Source organism: Thamnophis elegans, chromosome 1 (assembly GCF_009769535.1).
Source record: "Thamnophis elegans isolate rThaEle1 chromosome 1, rThaEle1.pri, whole genome shotgun sequence".
NCBI classification, from domain to species: domain Eukaryota; kingdom Metazoa; phylum Chordata; class Lepidosauria; order Squamata; family Colubridae; genus Thamnophis; species Thamnophis elegans.
In genome coordinates, this window is record NC_045541.1 from 24,339,295 (window position 1) to 24,345,569 (window position 6,275).

The 6,275-nt window shown below is 42.2% G+C and overlaps 1 pseudogene; it reads right to left on the reverse strand.

The window, feature by feature from the left end:
* Window positions 1-3,529: 3,529 nt before the first annotated feature.
* LOC116523747 lies at window positions 3,530-3,670 on the reverse strand (annotated as a pseudogene).
* Between the last annotated feature and the right edge of the window lie 2,605 nt (window positions 3,671-6,275).

Sequence of the window (6,275 nt, forward strand, 5' to 3'; positions counted from 1 at the left end):
AAAATATATTGTTCCAATGTGATTTGAAATCCAAACGAATAATGGTGGAAGTATCTTCGTATTATACTTATTGTCAGGCCGGCAGCTATATTTTCTTGTGGATATTAGGCCTGCCACACTTTCTATTATTCTACTATGCATTTTCTATTGTGGGAAAATGGGAAGGAAGAGCGGGGTTGTATGGAGTTAGATGATATGTAGCCAAAACAAAATTCTTTCTAGAAAGCCAAGGTTATTCTCTGTCTCTGCACCTCGGCATCTGACTGGAACTGGATGGGTGGAAGCTGCCAGCATAGCAGTGGAAGATTGGACCATGTGATGAACTTGTGGGTGTGGGGGCAAGATCTTGAACTTTCAACTGGGTGGAAAAAACAGGAAGTTTTCAGATTCGGATTTTCCCAGATGTTCCGACACGGCTCTCTTAATAAATTGGAACTTTGAGCAATACTTTACCTTGGGCTCTGATTTACTTTTGAATGCTATTTGGAACCCTGACATTTATTAGGTTCTATGTGCAGCTTTTTTGCCTGGGTGAGAAACTCGATGTTAATCGTGCACGACCCCCTCCTAGCATACATGCACACATGACAGCCCCCCCCATTTTTGCATGCTTTTTTCACCCTTGCCAGGCTCCAGAGTCTTTATAAGAGCCTGGGGAGGGAGAAAACAGCCTCCCCTGCCCCCCGGAGGCCCAACGGATAAACCGGACTTATGGTTTGCTTGTAGGGTTGTTTTTAGTCCTCTGGAGCCTTCAGGGAAGCCTCTGAAAGGGCCCTGAAGGCTCTGGAGGGCTTAAACTGGCCCTACCAGCAAACCAGAAGTCTGTCCCCAAACTTCCAGTTTGCCCATAGGGCCATTTTTTTGTGCTCTGGAGGCTTCAGAGAAGCTCCTGAAGTCTCCAGAGGGCCTCCGTTGGGGGGGGGAGGCTGTTTTGCCCTCCCCAGGTTCCTATAAAGGCTCTGGAGCCTGGGGAGGGCAAATATGGCCTCAAACAAAGCCTAACATCAGCTGGCCAGTGCACGCATGTGCGCCAGTCAGCTGACAGGGCAACTCCTTGCATGCCCTGACAAATGGCTCCGTGTGCCACCTGTGGCACACGTGCCATAGGTTCGCCATCTCGGGTATAGGTGGTATCTCGCTCAATAGTAGTAACTGTGAGAGGGATCTTGGACTCCTTGTGGACAATGACTGAAATATCAGCCAGCAGTGTGCAGCAGCTGCCAAAAAACCCAACACAATTCTAGGCTGCATAAACAGAGGAATAGAATCAAGACCATGCGAAGTGTTAATACCACTTGGTAAGGCCACACTTGGAATACTGCATCCAGTTTTGGTTACCATGATGGGGACTGGAGGCTAAAACATATGAAGAATGGTTGCAGAAATTGGGTATGTCTAGCTTAATGAAAAGAAGGACTAGGGGTGACATGATAGCAGTCTTCCAATATCTCAGAAGAGGAGTCAAGCTATTCTCCAAAGCATCTGAGGGCAGGACAAGAAGCAATGGAAAACTAATCAAGGAGAGAAGCAACCTATTGCAGAACTAAGAAGAAATTTCCTGATCGTTAGAACAATTAATCAGTGGAAATCAACTTGCCTCCAGAAGTTGTGAATGCTGCAACACTGGAAGTTTTTAAGAAGGGATTGGACAGCTACTTGTCTGAAATGGTATACAGGTTTCCTGACTAAGCAGGGGGTTGGACTAGAAGACCTCCAAGGTCCCTTCCAATTCTGTTATTCTTTTGTTATTCTGTTATTCTCTTAATGATGGTTCCCTAACACCTGGACCCTGCTAAGTAGCCAATCAGAGAATGACATGGAGAACAAAAGGGAATGGAAGGCTTGCAATATGGTTTTTGCTTTGCTGAATAGTGAGAACATTTTTAAAATGGGCTAGTGTTTCCTAATTTCTACATAATGAAAGTAAAAGAATGGCGATTAATCCATCATACTCCTGTTTTCAATTTTTCTTCCCAAAACATAAGAGTGAAATTGCTGCGGTGCTGTGATTAATAATTACACACACTGGGAAAATGGTGAAATTTACCATATATTTTTTAATCAATTTTATATAGTAATGTGCCATAAATACACAATTATTTAACAGCATGGGACAGCAGCAAAGAATAGCTTTCCTCCTGCATTTTTGTGTGTGTTTAGCTTGTTTGATATCTTCTTGAGTTACTAAAATGGCCTTTAAAAATTAAGGTTAATTAAGTTTAATATTTTAATTACTCATGTTATTATGTACTTAACTTATTCAAGTAGAGTGCATTACAATATTGCATAGGGTTACTTAAAGTTTAGAATCTCCAGGTAGTCTGTTAATAACATGCAATGAGGGGGCTGCCTTTCCTTCTTTTTATTTTGGAGTATATTTGAAACATGCCCCCCTTCTACAAACAGCAAGGCTTGGATTTTTATGCATAGAAAACCCAATAGAATTTTTAAAATGATAATGATTCCTTCAGGAAGAGAAAGAGAGAGAGAGAGAGAGAGAGAGAGAGAGAGAGAGAGAGAGAGAGAGAGAGGCATCTCAAAAGCTCTAGATGGAATTTTCATTGTCATAACTATCCTTTAAACGCCACAATGTACTGTATGTGTGTGTGTGTGTGTGTAGCTTCAAAATGGCAACCTAGCTAATCAATTAAAACCCTGTTCCAAGAGCTGGAACTGGAGTGGTGGTCATACCTGCAGATCAGAGGTGGGTTGGTCCCAGTTCGGCAAGGACCAGGCGAACCAGTAATAGCGGTGGCGAGAGGCTCCGCCCACCCACCTGGATGCCTCTGCGAATGTGCATTCAGGTGCAGAAGCGCGCCCAAACCGGTACTAAAAAAAATTGGCAACCCACCACTGCTGCAGATGTTAAGTGAAGGGTGTGAAAACATGGGTTTTTTATAGAGAATTAACAACATTAGACAAATTATTAGTGGGGACCGAAAACAAATTCATAAGGATACTATGCAAATATTTATTAGATTATAAAATGGAAGAAGAACAAGTTAAAGAGATTATGGTTATATGGGCTAAAATTTTTGGAGATATTGATTTGGACAATTGGGAAAAGATTTGGGAGAGAAATAGGAAATTGACACTGGCCACGTCATATAAAGATAATTTTTATAAAATGTTTTATAGGTGGCATGTTCCCCAAGCAAGATTGGCTGATATATTTAGCAATATGTCCCCAAGCTGTTGGAAATGTAAACAAACACCAGGCACATACAATCACATGTGGTGGACCTGTAAAAAAACAAGGAAATTTTGGTTACAAATTCATATGTGGTTAGGAAAAATGGTTAGACAACGTATAGACTTCAAGCCAGAATTATTTCTATTAGGCATTATTACAGATGGTTATGATAAAGGAACAATATACCTAATACTACACATCCTCACCGCAGCAAGAATGCTGTATGCACAGTAATGAAAGAGTGAAAATACCCCTTCAGAGGAGGAGATAATAAGGAAGATACTAGTCTGTGCAGAAATGGATTGACCAACATTAAAAATAAAAGACAAAGGAGAGACAGAACACCACAAATTATGCAGTCGAGTTTCCCGCATCTGGGGAAATCGCAGGGGACAGCACACCTGGAGTGCAATGGATCAGCCTTACTCTGGTAAAACCACCTTCGTGATCATGGTGTCTTCCCTGCCAGGTAATGACACATACAACAGATTCTATCAATGGTTAGAAGCACAAGGTGGAAGTTGGAATACAAAGAAATTAGCGTAGGGGGACCTGGAAATCTACATATGCATCGTGGTATTAGAATGAATAGGATGGTCAAAAATAATTTTACAACACTAGCACTGTTTAAGTAGGAAACTCTATTTTTTGAAGTATAAGATGCACCAGAGTATAAGACGCACTAAGATTTTGAAGAGGCAAATTAAAAAAAAAGTGTTTGCATTCTGCAGACCTCCCAAAAAGAGTCCATTTTTTGGGCAAACAGGCTCGTTTTTTGTCAAAAAAAGGGCATGCATAGCCTTTAGGAGGCTTATAGAGTGTTCCTGGAGGTGGGGAGGGGGCAAAATTGAGCAAAAAAAGCCCATTTTTCACTCATTTCTGCCCTCCCCAGCCCCCAGGAGGTCTCTGACAGCCTCCATAAGGGTATGCATGGCCATTTTGGTGAAGGGGGTGAGGTTTCAGGAGGCAAAAAATGCTGTATTCAGTGTATAAGATGCACCCAGATTTTTAGCCTCATTTTTTACTCCAAAAAATACAATATATGTTATTTGTTCTCACTTTGGTTTTTATGACAAGTGAAATACCAGGATAATCACACTGTATGTTCAATATACTTCTATGTAATTAATAATAAAAAAATATTTTTAAAAAAACCCTGCTCCTTTTTACGTACATATGATGCCTATTTTTTAAAAAAGGTAGCTCTTTGGTCATCTGGTCACTTCTACCATTTTCATACAATTGATCCTGCTAGGACTGCCTCTGCCTCTGTCAATAGTATTTAAATCATATTCACGGTGATTTAGCATTGTTTATACAGCTGAGAAGCTTCTTTTGGAGAACTGTTGTTCTGAACTATAGCAGATCAATCAATGAAATTGATAAATATTATAATGTACTGGAGTTTGTAGCTTTCTTGCCACATTTGAAAGTGCTTGCTTGCCAAGCTATCAGTGTTTAGTTTAGTTTAGTTTAGTTTATTTGGATTTATAGGCCACCCTTTTCCCTGAGGGGACTCAGGGTGGCTTACAATCATTAGGGAGGGGGTGAAATTCAAAACAAACAATATGTGCACAAAATAAATAAAGTAATAAAAACACAACTTGCATTCGACATTCACACTCGGGTGGGGCAAATTGAAGACTTATCCCCAGGCCTGTTGGGATAGCCAGGTCTTAAGGGCTACGCGGAAGGCCTGGACGGTGGTGAGGGTGCGTATATCGATGGGGAGATCGTTCCACAGGGTCGGAGCTGCAACAGAAAAGGCTCTCCTCCGTGTAGTCGCCAGTCGGCATTGACTGGCAGATGGGATTCGGAGGAGGCCCAGTCTGTGCGATCTTATCGGTGTGTGACTTGGTTTGCATACCATGTTGAATTCCTTTGGTTATTCGGGTTTTCTCCTGCGTAAAATTGGAAGTATCTTGGCGACATTTCAACGAAGTCTCATTTGTCATCTTCAGGCTGGTTTACTCGGCTTCGTGCTTCCAGGAGCAATGTGGGATCACAGCTGTTTCTTCCTTTTAACTGCCAGTGGGGGTGTGAGCTGATTGGGTGGGAGCTTGGCTGTGTTCTGATAGGGTGGAGATGTGTTCTGATTGGTTGGGGGTTTGTGCTCGGCTTAGTCTGAGTTGCCGGGGGATTTGAGCTGTTCAGCTGCGGTGCTGTGGTTTGGCTTCGTGTTTGTGACCGTGCCAGAATTGGCTCCCATTCTTCTTTATATCAGTAATAAGTACAATTGTAAATTTATGACTTTCTTCTTTTTATAATCTCTTTTACATAATCGTCAAAACCATAAATCAAACATTTATTTTTTCCTATTTTATGCAAAAAGTCCATAAAAGGTTTCCTGTCCAAATATATTGTCTTTTCTCTAGTTAAATAGATGAATTTGGTCATCTCATCAGCTTCTATCAGCTTCACCAACTGTTCCTTCATTGTAGGTATTCCCAGATCTTCCCAAATTTGTGTATACAATAATTTTGTTTTTCCCAACTGTTTATCCATCAGTCCCAAAAGAAAAAAATATATTAATCTTTAAAATCCTCAGATACATTGTATGTATCTGGACTCAAAGTTTTCTAGGTTTTTTGCATGTCTACCATCATGATAATCAGGGCTGCTACAAGTGCGCCCAGTTTCATGAGAACCCGTAGCTAATGTTCTGGCTGGTCCGGTGAACCTCCAAATCCCACCCCTGGCTGGCCCCACCCACCCCATCCTGCCCCTCCCGTCCCCTCCCGTCCCCTCCTAGGAGTCTTCACGCAGTCTGTTTTGGATGCAAGGTAAGTGCAGGGCTCATGCTGAGGTTCGGGGAGGGGGAAAAACGGAGCTTCTGGAAGTTCTGGAAAGCCAGAAATGGGCCTGTTTCTGGCCTCCTGAGGGCCTCCAGAGTGCAGGGGAGGCAGTTTTTGCCCTCTCAGAGGCTCAAGGAAAGCCTCTGGAGCCTGAGGAAGGCGAAAACGCCCCCTGCCATGCAATGTTCCCTCTAATTTTTTTTCAGGGTGAGCGGAAAAGTATAGTGTTTGAGCGGCACAGTTTCATGCCTGAGCACCTAAGAGAGCAACAGTTTGAACTTCTGTCT